This window comes from Canis lupus, chromosome 5 (assembly GCF_011100685.1).
Source record: "Canis lupus familiaris isolate Mischka breed German Shepherd chromosome 5, alternate assembly UU_Cfam_GSD_1.0, whole genome shotgun sequence".
Classification (NCBI taxonomy): domain Eukaryota; kingdom Metazoa; phylum Chordata; class Mammalia; order Carnivora; family Canidae; genus Canis; species Canis lupus.
Window position 1 is genome coordinate 59,190,269 of NC_049226.1, and position 19,142 is coordinate 59,209,410.

Here is a 19,142-nt window from a genome sequence, read left to right on the forward strand (position 1 = left end):
GTCCTTGAAGCATCCATGCATGGCTGGAGCATGGCATCAGGAATGACCACCTTACAGGGACATTGTACCCAGTGATGGAGATCAGCTCTGGTCCCAGCACCAGGGACCCATCCGATGGTTCTGGTTCTTGGGGGTGTTGTATACTGTCTAAGATTCTGGGTCTTAGATTGACCTTTCTTTCACTTTGAAATTTTGTCCAGAGTTTAGTGTTTGCATAGTGTTAATGGGAAATGAAAATCTCCTGCAATGCAAGACTCTAATAATGAGAAAAAGGAGAATTAAAAATCCCTCCTCAAAAAGGGGGAGCATAACTTCCCACTCTTTTTTTTTTAATTTTTTATTCATTTATGATAGTCACAGAGAGAGAGAGAGAGAGAGAGGCAGAGAGAGAAGCAGGCTCCATGCACCGGGAGCCTGATGTGGGATTTGATCCCGGATCTCCAGGATCGCGCCCTGGGCCAAAGGCAGGCGCCAAACCGCTGCGCCACCCAGGGATCCCAACTTCCCACTCTTGAAGTGTGACTGCACATAGTGACTTTCTTCCAAAGAAGACAGTGTGGAGACAGGGACAAAAGAGGAACTTTACAGTAGAGAAGGCTGATGAACATGCCTAAGCCAGGTTTTGAGGTTGACATCATCAGGTATAAATCATGTTGCTTGTAGGTTGATGTGATGAGAAAGGCACTTTGCCTCTGGGGTCTTCCTTCCAAAACCATAACCCCAAACTAATCATGAGAAAAACATCAGACAAATCCCGGTAGAGGAATGCTCCACAAAATACCATGCAGGACTCCTAAAAACTGTCAAGATCGTCAAAAACAAGTGAAGTCTGAGCAACCGTCACAGCCAAGAGAAGCCTAAGGAGATGTGATGCCTAAAAGTCATGTGGGGTCCTGGATGGGATCCTGAGACAGAGAATGGATGTTTGGCAAGGAAATTCAAATAAAGTATATACTTTAGTTGACAAAAATGTATCAATGTGGGTTCATTACTTGCACACTAAAGTACGATACTAACAATAACTGGAGAAACCAGCTGTGGGGTATATGGGAACTCTCTGAATCATTTTTACATTTTTTCTGTAAATCTAAAGCTGTTCTAAAATAACATGTTTATTAAAAACATTTCCGTTCTTCTATCTAGAGTAGTCAAAATCATAGAGATGAAAGTAGATGGTGGGCATGGAGGGCCAATACAGGTGGGGATTGGAGTTTAATAGGGACAGAAGTTCAATTTGGGAGGATGGAAAAGTTCTGGAGATGGATGGTGTTGATGGGTGGGTGCACAACAGTGTGAATGGATTTACATGAACCATTTACTTAAAAATGATTAAGATGACATATTATAGGTTACATGCATTTTACTACAATTAGAAAAAAAAGTTAAATTCCCTTCTTCATAATCTTTCCACAGTGTGTATTGTGGTATGGCCTGGAAACCTGCTTATACCTGCCCTCCAGACTCTGGGCTCCTTGTGGGTGGTCTAACTTAGAGAACAAGACTACACACACCGCCTCATACGACAAAAGCCTGGGTCAACCAGACGTCTCTGCTCTAGCCTATCTGTGTCCTCACCACCCTCATGAGCAGAGCTGCTGTCTGGTCAGTTTCAAAGACCCCCAGTTTCCTGAGTGCATCCAGTGGGTAGAGAATGGGAGTCTTCAGTTGGTCTGGAGCTCTCCTTTGAACACAGTCGGGGAGGACTGATCAGGGAGGCCTTTGTGAATATCTAAGAGTCCTCCATGGGTGTTTGCTAACTGGAGAGACATGTTAGGTTGATGTGTGCTGGGCTCTGCCACCCTGGATTGGGCAATGCCCAGATATCCTCATATGCTTGCCCTTCCCTATTTTCTCCCAGTGACTTATTTCCACCATGTCCCCCGAATTTCCAGCAGTGTCCCCCCTGCTGCCTTTCCCTTGGGTGACAGCTATCCACTATGTTCTGTGGCAGATTTCCCCTATGCATGATAAATAGTCCTTATTTTCTTTTCAAGAGTCCCACAGCCAATAAAAAGCAATAAAAAGCGAAATGACACACAAATTATATCCCCAAAGAGCCATAAAGGTCTAAGATATTGCCACATGTGATGATCAGATGAGATTCTTTGCCTTTAAACAAATAACCCTCGTTAACAAAGACAATTCAAATGAAGAAGGGGTGGGGTCTTTTGGAAATGTGGAGAGGGTGGGCTGGTTCGGGCTCACCCCAGACACTGGCGTCTCTGAATGCTTTTAGAGTGAGCCAGAAGGCTTCCTTTAGCATGATGGGATGTGGATCAGTGACTGTTTTGTGCTGTAGCAAGTGGCAATGTCACTGGTCTGGATGTCAGTTTAGTTGGGATGATGTTTCTGCAGCTTTCGGAAGCCTAGAGAATCACTCACCCCTGCTTTGTGAATCCCATGATTGTAGGGAGTGGCCACCCTCAGAATCAATCACGGAATGTTAATAAGATCCAATATCTAGACCCCAGGCCCAGAGATTCTGATTCCATTGGTGTGGGGAGGGAATCCCAGCATCTGTGCTTTGAAAGCAGGTGCCTCCAATGTACAGCCAGAGATGTAAACCTCAGGAATTCCAAAGCCTGCACCTCACACAGAAGTAGAACTTTGTAATGTGCGAAATTCTCTGTTCTGTAAGATGCTGGCCTGCTGTCTCTGCTCGTCATTGTCCTCCAGCACAGAAGCGCATGGTCTTTTCTCCTTCACCAGAGGGGAGGCGAGCAATAGGAGAAAGCAGCAAATTCTGCCCAGTGAGAACTACCTATATCAATTTTTTTTTTACCTCTATCAATTTAATTCCTTTCTACTTGCCAGGATATCCAGCACCTTCTCAACGCCCCCCTGCACCTGCCCTGTGTGCTATTATTCTTATCCCCTGGGCATAGAGGGGAATCAAGTGGCAGCGTGAGCCCAGGTCTCTCCCACACCTCGCAGACCATAACCGGTTTGCACCTGGGATCCACAAAGCAGGCATGGGTGGGTCCCAGAGGGAGAGGCAAGAAATGTCTGTGGAGCTGGGTATTCACAGGGTGAGCCACGGAGGAGGCTTCAGATGAGAGGCTGGTTTGGAGGGTCTGAAGGCTGTCTGTGCATCCAGAGAAGGGCTGGGCGGTGGAGCAGCAGGGTAGTGTGGTCCTCCAGAGAACAGGGGGTGTATAGGGATTGGGACATACTGAGTGAGGTCACCAAAGTTCATTTGGAATGTGAGCAATATTTTGCATCTGACTTCCCAAAATGCTTTTCTAGAATGATTTTGTGTGTTGATACTGCAGGAGTCACCTTCAATCTCTTGGTGGGAAAGCAGGCAGCAGCAGCTGTGACACAATGTCAGCCCCAAATGATCCCCCAAAGCACAGATGCTGTTGCTGCCTCTGGTGCACAGTCCCCTCCCCAGATCTCATTTCCCATGTGCTGCAAGCAGCGTCCATCATCCCTGAGAGTGGTGACCATCACATTTGTGCCATCGAGGTGACCTTGTCCCAAGCCCATCACTCATGCCCGCACTGGCATTTACGGCTGGCTGTGTCTCATTCATCAGGGCTGTGGTCTGGGCTGACAAGTTCAACTTCCCAAGGAGCTGCCGAATGAGCTCTTACTTCTGCCCAGCAGGGCACACAAGGAGCAGGGCCGCAGGAGGGAACCCACTGGGCATCGTTGGGAGGAAACGCAGATCCTAAACCAAGCCCCAAAGAGAAACACCAGAGGCTACTCATAAGGGAATCAGGGCTATGGTTCTGTAATACCTGCACCTCTGCCTCCCTGCCCGTGTAGGTATGTGGTCAACTGTGGAGCGAGCCTCACATCCAGATGATCTTTCCATCCAGGCACATTCATATAACCTCTTAGGTCAAGAAGGGGACCTGGGCCATTTTAAAATTCCAACCAGGGGCGCCTGGGTGGCTCAGCAGTTGAGCATCTGCCTTCGGCTCAGGTCGTGATCCAGGGGTTCTGGGATGAGCCTGCCTCTCCCTCTGCCTATGGCTCTGCCTCTCTCTGTGTCTCTCATGAATAAATAAAGTCTTAAAAAAAATAACATAAAATTCCAACCAGGGCTGAAACAAAAAGACATTCTGGCATTTCCACCACTAGACACCCACTTTGCCAGGGCCCCCCATACCCGGGCACTCTTGTTGAAATGCCTAGAGAGGAGCCAGGAATAACTGAGCAAGATGTTACTGGTGTGTTAGAAATGTGGTGATCTCCAATATTTCTGCCTTAGCTGCAAAAGCTGGAATTTTAGACATGTGTCAGGCCACCTAGAGGATTCCAGCCCGGAATGTCAAGGCAAATGTGAGGAGCATGAGCACAGAAAGGGGTTGAACGTGACAACAGCTGACAGGGGCAAGTGCTATCGTCACTTACCGGCGTGGCTGTGGGGCGTGGGGCTCCAGGGTGCGTGGGGTGGGCCCACCGGGAGCAGGGGCGCAGCTGGAGGTGGGAGTGCGGGTCCCGGTGCTGGCGGGATGTCAGACCAGCTGGTTCTCTCAGACTGCTAGTTTGTGATACAGGCTCTGCTACTTTCCCTTTCTTCATTCATTCTTTTCTATTCATTCATTCATTCATTCATTCATTCATTCATTCATTCAACAAATGTGTGCATATCTTGGTAATGTTTCGTATTTGATTTAAATTACCAGGTACTATTGTATCACTGGTGGGTGTGCGAGGAGATGAAAACAGGCTGTGTCCGTTTATAGCAGCAGGCAGAATGAAAGGACGCTGCCGGTCCACAAAGGGGCAGAAGTCAACCATTTTTTGAGGGATTACTGAGTGCCCTGCCCCCTCACAGGTATATGGCATTTGGTTTGGGGTGTTAGCCTCCACTCTGTGAGGGGGGTGGTGTTACTTCCTCCCGTTGACAGGTGAGGGACGGGAAGATGGGAGAAGCTGAATGCCAGGCCCACTGTCAGGACTTGAACCCTGGACTGTCTGACTTTGGTCCTCAGGCTCCCATTACCAAGAGGCTGCCTCTGTGCTGCACATACGACATGAAGCAAGCTGTGCTCCAGCATGTGGGCAGGGCCTAAAGAGATCACCTGGAGCTGGAAATAAGCTTCGTGGAGCCTTCCTGACTCACACAGGGTCCAAGCAGGAGCTGAGAGAATGGGTAGGATTTCAACAGGAGGAGGTCAAGTGGGAAGGGAATTGCTGGTGGATAGATGGCATGAACCGAACAGCAGGGGTGGGGGAAGCGTTGGCCATCGTCCTGGAATAGCAAGAGGCCTGGAGCCCACCCCCATGTGAGGGAAGGACAGAGAATAGTGGGAAGGGCCAGCAGGGGTTCAGATGCCCTCTGGGGAGCTGGCAGTGGCTCAGCACACTGCACCCTTGCATCCGTGCTATGAATGTCTACAGGATCCAGGTGTGTCTCGGGGCTGCAGAGTCAGAGAGGCCACGCTGGAGCTCCTGCACGGGGCAGAGGCCTGGGGTCCCAGTTCCCGCTGCTCTACCCTCTGCTCACAAGGAGGCTCACGCACAGAGCTTTCCGAGACCCCAGAGTCTCCTGACCGAGGGCTGTGCACCAGCTGTCCCCCTGCCTGATGATCATCCCTGACTCTTACACGGCCAGCTCTCTCCACCTCTCAGGTCCCAACCAAGGACTTCCCTGCCCACCCTGACCTAAGGTCCGGCCTTCCTGTTCTCCAGCACAGCAGGCTTTCTGCTTTACCTGGGTGGGATCTGGTGGGTACCTCGTTACTGTTTTAACTCCTGTCTCCTGATACCTAGTGAAGCTGAGATTTTGGGCACATGTTCATCAGCTCCCTGGGCACCCCCAGTGGGGCTTGTCTGTGGAAGGCCTTGGATCATTTGCTACTTGGTGACTTTCTCATGATTTGCAGGAGCTTCTCACGTATGATGAAAACCACCAGTTCGACTTACAATCACTAGTGTCGCCTCCTAAAAGGCATTCCTTTATTCTGATGTCTTTTGTCTGTGGTCACCTGTTGCACAGAAGTTATAATTTGATAGATTCCATGTATTAACTTTTCCTTGAGTGACTTCTGCTCCGGTGCTGTTTAAGGCACACTCTCCTGCACTGCTGTGCTAAAGGGAGTCTAATTTCTTCAACTTGCCTTCAAATTTTATTTTCCATATTAGTTTTCAGTTCCATTTGGAGTTCATTTCTGTCCATGATGGGAGCACCTAATTGTGTTTTCCTTTCTTACGGGTAGACAGTTGTCCCTGCACAATTGATTGAGTGTCCCCACTGGGTTTTAATGCCTCCTCTCTCAGCTAAGGTGAAGATCTTCTGTAAGAAATGCAACACCCCAAGTAAAGTGACTGAAACAAATGGAGGTGTATAAGTTCTGAGCCAGCCTTTCCCAGGCTGGTCTAGAGGTCTGATTCCAAGAACCCAGCTCCTCCATCTCTAGGCATGATCCTTGCCCTCATGGTCTTAGATGAAACCTCCACCATCCCTTTAGGTTCCAAGCAGCATGATGGAAGAAAAGTGGGGAAAGAGGGTAGAGGGCATGAGTCCTGTACTCTAAGCCACTATCTGGAGTTTTGGTTTCATCCATCGGCCAGACTTCAGGAGTTGGAAATTCCAAGTAGTCATGTTCCCAGACAAAACCTGGGTCTTCTGAGATGGAGTAACGGATGGTAGAGCAGCCACCTTTTGTAACTTATGCCAGAATTGCATATGCATATACATACTGCTGAGCTTTTTATTCCTTTTTTTTTAAGAGATTTTATTTATTTATTCATGAGAGACACAGAAAGAGGCAGAGACATAGGCAGAGGGAAAGGCAGGCTCTCAGAGGGGAGCCCAATGTGGGACTCAATCCCAGGACCCTGGGATCACAACCTGAGCAGAAGGTAGACGCTCAACCACTGAGCCACCCAGGTGCCCCTGGGCTTTTTATTCTATTCTCTAGATCTTATTGTTTGTCCAAACATGAGAGCCTCTCAATTACCATGGGTAAGTCTTGATACCTGGTAGGGCCAGGCAGGCACTGTTTCATTTATTTTCCTGCAAGATTGTCATGGTTATTCTTTGAGTTTTGTTCTTCCACACAAATGTTAGTAAGAATCTATGTATCACACATGACAAAACTTTGGCTTGTGAATTTTACTGGGATTCATTAAAATTATAAATTGGAGGAAGTGCTGACTTCTTTATGATCTGCTCTTTCTACCTATGGCCATAGTGACCTGCTTCATCTACTCAGGTCTTCTCTCAGACCCTTCAGGAACATCCCATCAACATCTTTCCCAGTTCATCTTTTCTTATATTTTATGCATTCCTAGGTAACTTGAAGTATCTGTGGTTTTGGTCATTTTTTTTTCTACTACATTTTTTGATGGGCTTTTTCTAACACAGAACTACTTTGGGTTTTTGCATATTGATGTTGAATCCAGAAAACATCCTAAATCCCTTTATTAGTTCTACCTAATAGGTTGGCAGGAGATCTCTTGGAATTTCTCCATAGACAGTCTATTCATCTGCAAACAATGGCAGTTTTGCCACTTCCTTTCTGATCCTACCTCTGTTCTGTTTTTCAAATACATTGCATTGGCCAGCAGCCCCAGGAAGGCACCAGGAACAGCTAGGGGGGAGATAGCATTAGGGTGTACAGAGGTTCCACCAGGAAACTCAAGGTTAGAATTTTCTTTCCCTCTTCCCTCCTCCTCCTCCTCCTCCCCCTCTTCCCCTTTCTCTCCTTCTTCTCTTTTCCTCCCTCTCACTCTCTCCTCCCTCTCCTCTTCCTTCTCCTCCTCTTCCCCATCCTCCCTCTTTCTCCTTTTTTATTTTTATTTATATTTATTTATTTATTTATTTATTTATTTATTTATTTATTTATTATTTATTTATTTTTTAAATCAAGTAGAGAATGTTTCTTCTATTCTGGATTTGCTAGGAGGTTTCTAGTTTGTTGTTGTTTTCTTTTGCCTTGTTTTTATACTTGCCCTGGATGCTGAATTCTGCAGGGTGGGGTGGAGGTGAGAGGCACCACCTGACCCAGGCCACCTGTTTCCCTGCTGAGTCAGACCCTCCCCTTCCCCCTCATCCCCCAGTAACAGCCCTGGGCTCTTACCTGAGCTGCCTCTTATTTCCCTGAGTAATCAGCCCACTTGACTGCAAGGTACCATTTGTTACTACCTTGTGAGATTTAATTTTGAAATATTTTATGTAAGACTTTCGCAGCTATGTTCTCTGTGAGGCTGGCCTGTAATTCTCTTCTATCATAATGCCCTTGCCCAGCATTTCCATAGACTTACATTCATGTCCAAAATTGAGTCTTGTATTTTATTTGCTTCATGTATTTGCTGGAACAATTTGTGTAATAAACACATTTGCTCGCCCTGGAAGTTTTTGTAAAACTCTCCTTTAAAAGCTACCAGATCAGGGCAGCCTGGGTGGCTCAGCGGTTATGTGTCTGCTTTCAGCCCAGGGCATGATCCTGGAGACCCAGGATCGAGTCCCACATCGCGCTCCCTGAATGGAGCCTGCTTCTCCCTCTGCCTGTGTCTCTGCCCCTCTCTCTCTGTGTGTGTCTCTCATGAATAAATAAATAAAATAAATAAAATAAAAGCTACCAGATCCTACGCATGAGTAATTTTTTTTCAATTTTTATATAGTGAACCACCCACCTCTCCTAAATGTTCAGGTATATTGGCAAAAGGTCGCTCACAGTAGTATTATGATTTTAATGCTGTTTATCCATAGTTACTAATTGTTTTTAAACTCTTTTTTTCAATTAATCAATTTATTTATTTGAGAGAGAGGCGAACAGGGGGAAGGGCAGAAGGAGAGAATCTCTAGCAGACTCCTTGCTGAGTGTGGACCCCGACATAGGGCTCGATCTCGTGACCCTGAGATCATGACCTGAGTGGAAACCAAGAGTTGATGCTCAACTGATGGAGGCCCCCAGGCACCCCAAACTGTAAGTTTTAAGTTCTATTTATTTGTGCCTCCTGTTTTCACTTTGACCTTCTGCTTGGCTGACTATTAAATAGTTTCTTTCAAAGACCTGATTTTGGCTTTATAGATCATCTATATTTTGTCTGTCTTCTGCGTTTTGTCATTTCCTGTCTATTCAATGCTCTCTGTTACATCTTTCTTCTCCTTTGTTGACACTCCTTTTATTTTATTGGGTTCTTGAATGATCAGCTCATTTATTTTATAAATTTTTTAATATTAGTAAAAACTATATATTTACTTTTAAGTACTGCTCTGTCTCATGTGTTCTGATATCAAGTGGCATTTCTGTCGATGAGATCTAAATATTTTGTTATTTCTACTGTGATTTGTTCTTTAAACTATGGGTAATGTTTTTTGTATATCTTAGTACGTATTTTTCCATTTGTTCATTTTAACCATTCCTCTGTTATTTAGCTTTTGGTCTGCTTCTTTTAAATACCATGTAACTGGGGTTTTTTTATTATCCAGTGAGATGTCTTTGACATTTTTGTGGGTAGTTTTGATTGTCACATTTATTGTGAGTATTGATCAATTGCTTTCTATTTTCTCTCTTTACCCAAGTTTTGTTGTGTCAATGAGGCTTTTCTTATATTCTTCCCCTCCTCTAGTTTGGAAGGTATTATCTCTTTTTACATATATCTTAGCTAATACCTTTAGGTTGATAACTGCTTATCTTCCAACAAAGCCAATTTTTTTGTGTTTTTCTCTTTCTCTGGTGGCCCCCACCATACATTATTGTCTGGAAGCTTAATGCAATATTCTCAAATTTAAAAACTCTCATTAGAGGTTAAATAGAGTCACCTAAAAGTTTTTTAAAGATTTTATTTACTCATGAGAGACACACAGAGAGAGGCAGAGACATAGACAGAGGGAGAAGTAGGTTCCCTGAGGGGAGCCCGATGCAAGACTCAATCCCAGGACCTCAAGATCACACCCTGAGCTGAAGGCAGATGCTCAACCACTGAGCCACCCAGGCACCCCTCACTGAAATATATATATATATATATATTTTTTTTTAATCAGTTTCTTTGTTCAGCGCTTTCTTCAGCAGGCCATCCTCCTTTGTTCCACTTTTCTTCTTGCTGAAGTATCTCCTTAGTGGTTTTCTCTGGATGATCTGGTGGTAAAGCTTGCTTCTCACTTCACATTTTGATAGTATCTTGGCTTTGCCCTTACTCTGGAACAGCGGCCTCGGAGAGCACACAGAATAAGATGTACCCTTAGCCGTTGGAGGCTGTTTATTCAGTATCTTCTGGTATCTGTTGTTGTTGAGGAGACATTTGCTGTCTGTCTAGTTACCATTCTTTTGTGATCACGTGTGTTTTTTTGGTAGCTTTCAATACTTTCCTTCCCCTTTATGTTCCATGACAGTGTCATTATGAGTTACTTATATTTACTCTGCTTAGCTCTCAGTGTGGCTCATTCACTGAAAGCTCATACCTTTTCACCACATAGTGAACATTTCTAGCTATGCGTTCTTCAAATATTGTTTCTTTGCCACCATGTTCTCTCCTTCATGCATGTTGCAATCTCAGTGTCTCTTCTATAATCCTTAGCATGTCTTCCACCTGCCTTAATCTCCCTTTCAGAATGAGCTTCACCTCATTCAGAATGAGCTTCACCATGCATACTCTTTCTCTGCCAGGTTTGTAACCAAATGTGATTTAAAGAATACCAATGACTATATTTTTCACTTCTAGCACCTTTGATTAGAGTTTTTTTAAAAAAAGGTCTGTTATTAATTCCTATTTATCTGATTCCAAATATCTTGTAGCCCTTTTGTATATTGTTGCTTTCTTTCTCTCTTTGGGGCTCTTAAAGGTATTCTAGGGTCGTGTTTTGAGGTTTTTCTAATGTTTGCCTTCCATCAGTGGTGAATGTCTTCACTGACTCTGTAGTATTTTGGCTGTCACAGTTAGTGTGACATCAAATGCTCTCCAGAACCTTGTACTGAGAGGATGGGGGTCTCACTTCCACCTTCCGCCTGATACTGTGTAGTGGTTTTGCAGTTGTTTTTCCTCTACTCCTGAGAGTCCTTGTCTGGACCAGCTGCATTGGAGGCTCCCAGGTCCCAGCCTGTGGTAATGCTGGGGGCACAGAGAAGGTCATAGGTCAATGAAACATCAGCCAAGTGGCTGCTCTGCTCCCCCACTCTCTCTAGCCTCCATGAATTTGCTCTTGGTTTCATTTGTAAACCTGGCTTTTCATTTGTAAACCCACCATGTGGGGCCTCAGGAATCAAACTCTCCCACTTCTGATGGACTCTTGGTTCCAGAGCCAGGCATGCCCCCGGCTTTGGTTCCTTCCATCCAACATTTCTGTTTCAGGTCCACAGAGAGCTTTATTTTCTATTTGAGCATTGATAAATACTTAAAACATATACTTAATTAGCCTTTGCTGTGCTGGAGCAAGGAGACCATTGAAGTTTGAACTGAGATGCAAAATTGCTTGGAAGTCCAGCCCTACATCCCCCACAGACCTGGTTCAGTGGAGGAGCTCATCCAGTGAATGAATGATGCAGTCTGTTTCTCTAATTTCAGGTGTTTTAGAGGCTATGAGTCTCCTCCTTTGAGGATACAGAAAGGGAGCCTTCTAGTTCTGGAAGGAACCAGGGTGCAGTCCATTTCTTCACCAAAAGCCTCCAGGGGCACAGTCTCCAAATCTGGGGGGTTTGGAGAGGATGCTGCAGGAGAAGGAGGGCACGGAGCCAGCAGAGCAGCCTAATGCAAACTGGGTCCTTAGCACAGCCAGTGTGTGTGGCACATGCTGTAGAGGGAGATAATGAGGCTGTCCCTGGATGGGCTGGTGGTGCCATCTTTCCTAATGGGATGTTAAATGAAGTTATGTCAGACATAGGCTTACTTATTTGGGAAAAGACAATTAACGTATTCTCATCTCCAGTTCCACTTAGTAGCTGCTGCCTGACATGACAAACAATTGAAAAATTTGGAGCTTATGTTAGTGGTGGTAGTCTTATCAAGACCTGGATTTGTCCAAGTTCATCTCTTTGGGCACATGTCCATGTGTGTTCACATACAGACATGTGTGCATGTGCATGACAAGGCAATAGAGAGGAGTGAGCGTATGCATTTCCTAGGCTGACCCACAACAGAATGCATCCTATTTGGTATTTCTGGCTCTGACTCTGCTGAGTCTGTGTGCATCTCCTTCATGAGGTCCTGGAGCTCGTAAGGTCAGTGACCGTGCATTTGGAATCGTACCGACTTTTCACAACTAACAGCCAACATGTTGCCAAGAAGGGATTTGATTGTTGAAGGTACCATATCTTGCAGGGAAAGAGAGATGAAATCTCAAAAACCCAGGATATTGCAAGTAATTATTAAATCCAGTAGTTTATAGATCAATTGCCCCATCTACTCAAGTGCAAATAGTCTGGGATCTCAACCACATGGAAATCTCTGAAAATATTTGTGTTAAAGCCCCTTGGTAAATACTCCCTGCAGTGCTCTTGGCACAAGGCAATAAAGGATGTTTTGTTTCAGTGCACTCTTCCCATGATTTAAAAAGGAAATGGGAGAAGTGTACAGCAGCCCCACCATCATGCATCCTCAGAAGCTGCTCAGCCACAACGGAACATCTATTCTGTGCGCTAAGGGGGATTGCGAGGACCATAACATACAAAACAATTTGTGTTGAAGCAGTGAGTGGTAAACTTTTCTCCTTCTACAAATTCCGTTGGTTAATCTCATTTTTAACGTAGCATAAACCCTGCCCCCATAAAAAATGGCATGAGAAATGGAATGATGTGAGACCACACAGAGGTGACAGTGCTGATTGACAAGGAAACACGGATGCTGCCATCAGCCAAAGCTGGACCAAACAGCCACAGCAGCCAATGATCATTGATACCTTAATGCTTTTAAAATTTCTCATTCCTGTTTATGTACGGTCTCTACTGGATTGAAAAGACCTCTCATTTAGGATACGTCTCATAATTCACACTTGTTTATCCAGTGGATAACTGTGAATGTGGACAATGTGTTGGAACTTTGTTGGAAGTAGGGTCTCAGTAGAGGACATAGGGAAAGCAGCACCTGCCTCAGTGAAGATGTGTTCTAGTGGGGGTGTGGTGACATTTGAGAAATACCTTAAGAAAGGAGACCATGGAGATAACCCCTGGGAAAGAAATACATGAGGGCAATGAGGTGACAGGCTATGTGTGGGGTCCCAGGGCAGGTCACCTGTTGTTTTGTCTCCTCCTGGTGCCCACTTTCTTCTCATTCATGATGCTTGTGACACTTCTGTGATTCCTTGTGCTCTATGCATGCAGAAATCTTTTCCATCTTATTTACTAGGTCATCTTTGGGCTCATGTTTGATCAATCAATCATCAATCAATCGATCAGTGGAAACCTTTACTGACTGGCCTCAGATAACTTGGGAGTTTTGCTAATTCTCTTGTTTTTCTTTATTCCCGCCATGCTGCTGTGTGCACTGTGTGTTACAATTACACACTGGTGGATACATCGTTAATTGTCTCTACTCATTTCATGGGTCGCTAGGAACCTTTTCCCCCAACTAAATTATTTCTTAAGGGCAGAGATATGTCTTCACTTTCTTCATTACTACTCACAATCAATGCATCTGAACGCCTAATGTCTGGGTTGAGTCCTGTGCAAGATCCATACCTGCCAGAGTGTTAGAATTTGTATTCTTCTGTCCTAAGTTAATGACAGCATGGTTGTGTCGCTGGAAGGGATGGGAAGCGTGCGTAATTGGAAATTCCCCATCTCAGACATTACTAAGGTTAGGCGAGGGCAACTCAGTTTGAATTTCATTTCTTGGGTTTTATACCCTGCTGCTCCTTATGAATATGCTTTCAGAAAACCTGAAAAAAAGAAGATTTGGGGCCACAAAGAAAACAGGGAAGTGAAGATTCTCAAAGGCTTTTCTTTAGAAGTTGACTAGTCATTCTAATCAGTCAGGAAAAGCCAACAGCCGAGCCCATGGACCATTAAGAATCTGTTCTGTCCTCAATTTCTTTTCTTCCCTGCTCTTCTTCCCTCCTTCCTTCTCCTCTTGGACATAGTCAGCGGTGAGCAGAGTAAACCAGGGAAATTATGTTCAGATTGGTTCCACAAACACTGATGTGGCTCTACCGCATGACTGGGGGTTTGGAGAGGATGACTGTTGCCGTATGAAGTTGGGAATTCAGGATAGACAGGAGAGTGGACAGCACTTGGGGTGGAAGTATCTGAATGGAGTGCTGGGAAGTCACCCAGAAATGGCAGGTTGGGGTCAGAGTGTAGGGTGCCTTTGAGTTCTAGAGCACAGACACCCCTTTGCTTGTATTGCTCACTCCTATAGCTGGCCTGCCTGGACCTTTTTCTGATTCCTGTATGCAACCGGTCTCACCGTCAGCCTTTTTAGTCTATATCACATGGCCAAAGATCGGCTATTTTATCCCCTCTTCATTCAGAGTGAGACAGTGTTGTGGAACAGGATGTGCTTGCGATGCGGATCAAGAAGACAAGGCCCCAGTATTTATTGGCCATTAGATCTTGACTCAGTTAATCCATTTCTTTGAGCTTGCATTTCTTTTTGTCAAAGATAGAACCAGTAATAAACACCAGCAGGGTGGGGATGAAGGCCCAGTGGGATAAGGTTTCACAAAACCACTTTGCAGATTTGAAAGTGCTCTCTGCATGTTATCTAGATATGATTACTGTTTGGTTGCTATCACCAAGGAGTCTAAAATTTAATTATAGAGGTGCAGCTCCAGTTCATGCTTCCTTTCTATTCTGGTGACTCTGCTATAGCAGTGTGGAACAGGTGGTCATTTCTCAAGAGATGGGTGTAGGTTATGAATCTATCCCACAACATTTATTAATCAAACACCTACTATATATCCCCTCTGCTTGACCCTGTGGACAACAAGAAAAATGAACAAAGCACCACCTCAATAAGGTCTCCTTTTTTCTTCTAAAAAGTTCTAGACTTTTTAGTCTACCTACCACATTTGTGAATAGGGACCCTCCCAAAGGTGCCTATGTTTTAATCTTGGTATCTGTGAATATGTGAAGGTTGCAGATGAGCGGGCCTTGAGATTGAGAGGTCATCCTGGATGGCCCAAGGGGGCCTGATATCATTACAAGCGTCCCTGGAAGTGGACAAGGGAATCAGAGGATGTTGGATAGTGTGGGACAGCCTGGCTTCACTATTGCTGGCCTTGGAGATAGAGGGAGATGGCGTGAGCCAGGAAGTGTGAGCGACCTGTGGAAGGTGGAGAAGACAGGGACTCGGATTCTCCTCTAGAGCTTCCAGAAAGGAGTGCAACCCTGCCCGCACCTTGACTTTAGTCCAGCAAGACTTCTGACTTCCAGCACTGTCAAGGATAAATCTGTGTTGTTTCGCACCACTGTTTTGTGGCAATCTATCTCAGTAGTGATAGAAGACTAACCGCATATTAATTATTACTCCCTTCTCCTTAAACATTAACCTTAATCAACACATATTTATTCTGTTCCTATTATGTGCCAGTCTCTGAATAGGTGCCAACTGTAGAATGATGGTGGGGAGAGCCAGACATGCTTGGTCCCTGCCTTCATGGAGCTTAGTCAGTCGGGGAGAGAATGCCAACGAAGCATGTTTGGAATGACAGCTGCAACGAGGGCCCAGCATGGCAGGTACGTACTATGTGCCTCCTGTGGTCCCAACAATCTAGCAATCTGTCAGAAACTCACCCTGAAACTGCCCTGGTGGCCCCCACCCAGGTGCATCCTCCTCCAAGGAGCAAAGGAAGGCTAGCCCAGAGCCGGGGGTGTGGGCCACCATGTCACAAGGTGCTGAGCAGCTGAGCTAGGGAGCTGCTCCTTCAGAGCAAAGCACTCGACCAACGAACCTCGGCATTCCACTTCAGGTGGCTCCTGGGCAGGCCAGGTCAAGGGGGATGCCTCCTGCTGTCTTTCTTTTACACTGTCAATCAGTGGAAAAGACATCAGAGACATTTACGGAGCACAGCTAATCAGTTAAGCATTCAATTAATTAGGCAATCATTTCTTTGCACTTGATTTTCATTACAGTGAGTTTATTTTAGTTTCTTGTGTAGGAAAAACAGGTGCTCACATTTAGCTTCATCAGCTTCCTGTTGCTGTTTGATTCACATATTATTTTTAAAATAGGTTTATTTTGGGGGGAAATGTGACCTGAAAAAACCCACTCATATTTACTCACCCGTGTTGCTATTTTTGTTGTGGTGGTGGTGGTTTCTCCCCCAACATTGGGACGGTTTAGGAACGTAAATGAAGCTACATGACATCACATACCACTGTTCCTTCTTGCGCAGGAAAGGAGCCCAAATGTAAACACACTAGGAATCTGTACAACAGGCAAGGACCCCATGTAGACTGAGGCTAACGTCACTTCCTCAAAGGTGATTCTTTGTCCACAGTTGGATGGCTTCCAGGCTCCTCCAGGTGTACTCAGGATGCTGAACGTCAGGCCCTGGGACGTCAGGTCAGTGATGCCCCAGAGTGCACACCCACAATAACAGCACACTTGCTCACATCTCACGCTGCTTCCAGGGTCAGACACCCCAGGCTGGGGGCTTGCAGGTGCCACCCTGGAACGCCACTCCGACGACAGGCGTCCACAGTCACAGTACAAATGTGAACAGGCAGATTGAGTGATATTCACATTAATTACCTTTTCCCAGTCTCTGCTTCTAGAGGGCGGACATACACAGTTTGCTTTCTGCCTTCAGATAAATGTCAGCGTGCTTCTTTTCCAAGCACACAGGCTCTTCTGTGGTTTTGAAATGAAACACAAGGATCCTTAAACTGCCCCCTCCCTACTTCACCCTCCCATCTACGTTTCCTTTGTGTGTGATATAAAGGGTTAATATAAAAATAGAAGTTCTCAAGGCATTATAGAGTTCTTCTTAGGTTCCCATGGAAACTAAGCCGTGCAAATACGTGAAGGATTTTTTTAAGTTGGCCAAAAATTTCATCCTCCAAAGATTTGGGGTCATTCTGCCTTATGCTCTGGGAAAACTTTTTAAAAAAGATTTTCAAGAAATTAATAACATCTTTTCATCTCTTAGTGATCCTCCGTCCCCACCCTCCTACTTGCACCCAAGCCACAGACTTTTTTTTTAAAGTATCCAACAGAGAGGGTCTTTTTATGCCATTTCCAATACAACTCCCGGAGGGTTTGAAAAAAATCCTTTTGAAACAAAGTTCTTTCTATCTAATATCAGCAAGGGAATAAAGAGTATTTATTTCTTTCAGTTTAAAGTAATTTGGAACAAGTCTGGTGGCCGACCTTAAGTTGATGGTGACAATGTCCCTCGGGGACATTCCGAGCAAACATTTTGAGAGAGCAGAGCCCTGACCCAAGGCTGTCTTTTGCTGCTCTTTCCACTGTCAGGGAGACTGCACTTGATCCATAGAAACCTCTTCAGGACATCGCTGCTGCAGCTGGAGGGTAGACAAGACATAAAATTAGGGTTTTTGTCCCCGTTGCCTGATTTCATTAGAGAGTGTTAGTTCTCAGGCAGGTTGCAAAGGATCTCCTGCAGCTCCCAGCTGGTAACGAAGCTGGTGCAGGCAGGAGTCCCAGAACATCACTTCTCCTGCTGCACCCCTACTCTGCAGTTCCTGCTGGATCCCCCTTACCAGGCCAGGGACTAGCCCCCAGGCTGCATTATGGCTCTGGGGGTCTCTCAACCGCCCCCTCCGCAGGAGAACTGCCCTCCGCTGTAGGGGAAGCCACATGACAGAGAGGTTACACTGTCTCCAACACTGTTGGGTGCATGGACAAAGGTGGACCTTGAACCAGGCCAGGGCCGCATTCTATCTTCCTGCTCCCATCCACCCAACCTGAGTCACCTCCTTCACTCCCTTTCAGGTTTCTCCTGACCACACTCCTGCCCAAGGCCAATGCTTGTCTCAGGCTTTGTTTCTAGGGAGCCTGACCTGCTGATAACCTCCCTAGATGGATTGTTTTAAAGGTAAGGAGTGAGGGGGCACCTGGGTGGTTCTATCACTTGAGCAACTGCCTTCAGCTCAGGTCATGATCTCAGGGCCCTGGGATGAGTCCTGCATCAGGCTCCTGCTGAGCAGGGAGCCTGCTTCTCCCTCTCCCCCACTCATGCTCTTATCCTCTCTCTCAAATAAATAAAACATTTTCTTAAAAATGTAAGGAATGCAGAATGCCTTCTGTTATGGGTTAACTGTGTGTCCCCTAAAGACGCTAGGGCTTATCTCCAGGTACCTGTTAATGTGACCTAATTTGGAATTAGAGTCTTTGCAGGTGTCACCCATTTAACATGAGTTAACTGAGATGAGCCCTAATCCGGTGTGCCTAGTGTCCTCCGGGAGAGATTCTTTCCTCGACTGCATTTCAGCTAGGTCCCTCTGAACCCCCTGAACTAGGCCTCGACTCGGCCCCCATTCTGTCCTTGGCCCACCCAATCCAGCAAGAATCCTGCTAAATCAATTTCTCAAGAATCCCCAGTGCTGGGACACCTGGGTGGCTCAGTGATTGAACTCTGCCTTTGACTCGGGGTGTGATTCCGGGGTCCAAGATTGAGTCCCATATCAGGCTCCTGCAGGGAGCCTACTTCTCCCTCTGCCTGTGTCTCTGCCTCTTTCTCTGTCTCTCATGAATAAATGAATAAAATCTTGTTTTTTGAAAAAAGAATCCCCGATGCCTTCATGACCCCTCCTGGTGGCCTTCCATCCACTGACACCGTCACTCCGCTTCGTGGCTACAGATCCCCAGCTGTCTTTGCTGTACTTGGTTAAGTACCCTGCTGCAATAGTCTTCAATAAATTCTTCCTTATTGATGTAACAAGTGTCAGAATAATTTTTTCTTTAATAAAACAATATATGTAATGGGGAAATTTGGATATAGATGTGCACACAAAGAGAACAGCATGTGAAAACGGAGTTAGGGATCAGGGGAAAGAATCTAGAAGCCCAGGGGCATTGAAGATGCCAGCAAACCACTGGAGAGAGGCAGGAGATAGGAGCCAATCTGCCAGCGGCTTGAGTTCAGACGTCCAGCCTCCGACACCAAGAGACAACAGCCTTCTGTTGGTGAAGCCGCCAGGCCTGTGGTGCTTCGTTCCGGCAATTACCAGAAGCCAACACACCCTCCCCGTGCAGCTGTGGTATTGCACACAGCCTCTGGCCCCCCAAGCTTTGCTCAGTCTTCTGTGAATCCAACATGCTTCCAGGAAGCTGAGACACAG

General features: G+C 45.8%; 1 long non-coding RNA gene across 4 annotated transcripts in view; it reads left to right on the forward strand.

Annotated features, from left to right (window-relative positions):
• Positions 1-18,714, forward strand: part of LOC102151862 — a 46,218-nt gene extending 27,504 nt beyond the window's left edge. Inside the window, exons 1-7 of one of the 4 annotated variants that reach the window (XR_005359826.1) lie at positions 2,622-2,750; positions 4,638-4,789; positions 4,947-5,107; positions 15,427-15,572; positions 16,337-16,401; positions 17,794-17,896; positions 18,587-18,714. This is a non-coding gene — a long non-coding RNA (uncharacterized LOC102151862). Of the gene's footprint in view, positions 1-2,621; positions 2,751-4,637; positions 4,790-4,946; positions 5,108-8,829; positions 8,889-15,426; positions 15,573-16,336; positions 16,402-17,793; positions 17,897-18,586 lie in introns of those variants that run through there. The other 3 variants (XR_005359825.1, XR_005359828.1, XR_005359827.1) reach the window with 3 other exon arrangements.
• The last annotated feature ends 428 nt before the right edge of the window (positions 18,715-19,142 follow it).